At 27.2% G+C, this 547-nt stretch overlaps 1 pseudogene; it reads left to right on the plus strand.

Annotated features, from left to right (window-relative positions):
• Positions 1–302, plus strand: part of LOC108688467 — a 4,847-nt pseudogene extending 4,545 nt beyond the window's left edge.
• The last annotated feature ends 245 nt before the right edge of the window (positions 303–547 follow it).

Raw genomic sequence — 547 nt, forward strand, 5'->3', positions numbered from 1 at the left:
ATATATATATATATATATATAAACGTAATAATTTATATTAGATAATAAGATGCACAGTTCTTCATGGTATATGCCATTCGGATGTGAGCCGAGAATGTGCATAGCTAATAGGTTTGCCATGTTGGAAATCAAAGTCTTGCTGTTTCACATATTAGCGCGATATGATCTGAAATCCTGCATAAAAACTATGTCCCCAATAAAATTTTGCAAACATTTCATGATAATGCCGGAGATTCTGGTTAAATATTCGGCGTAGAAAAGATAAGCATTCTGCGCTAAAGGCTACTGTAGTGGGTAGTTAAACCATAAAAAGCATTTCATTAATAACATAGGTTTTATTCTACTTATGCTTTTTTATATTTTATACTGTTAAGAAATAAAAAATAGTAAATAGAAGAATTTTATTTTGCCGTGAAATATCAAATAAGTTTTTTATTTCCATATATATTAATGTAAATAATGAATTGTTTGCCTTTCTTATTTACGAAAAAAGTTATTTTAAATAGTATTTCTATAGACGCATTCTCTAAATAAATATTACTATTGA

This window comes from Atta colombica, unplaced genomic scaffold (genome assembly GCF_001594045.1).
Source record: "Atta colombica isolate Treedump-2 unplaced genomic scaffold, Acol1.0 scaffold105, whole genome shotgun sequence".
In the NCBI taxonomy this organism is placed as follows: Eukaryota; Metazoa; Arthropoda; class Insecta; order Hymenoptera; family Formicidae; genus Atta; species Atta colombica.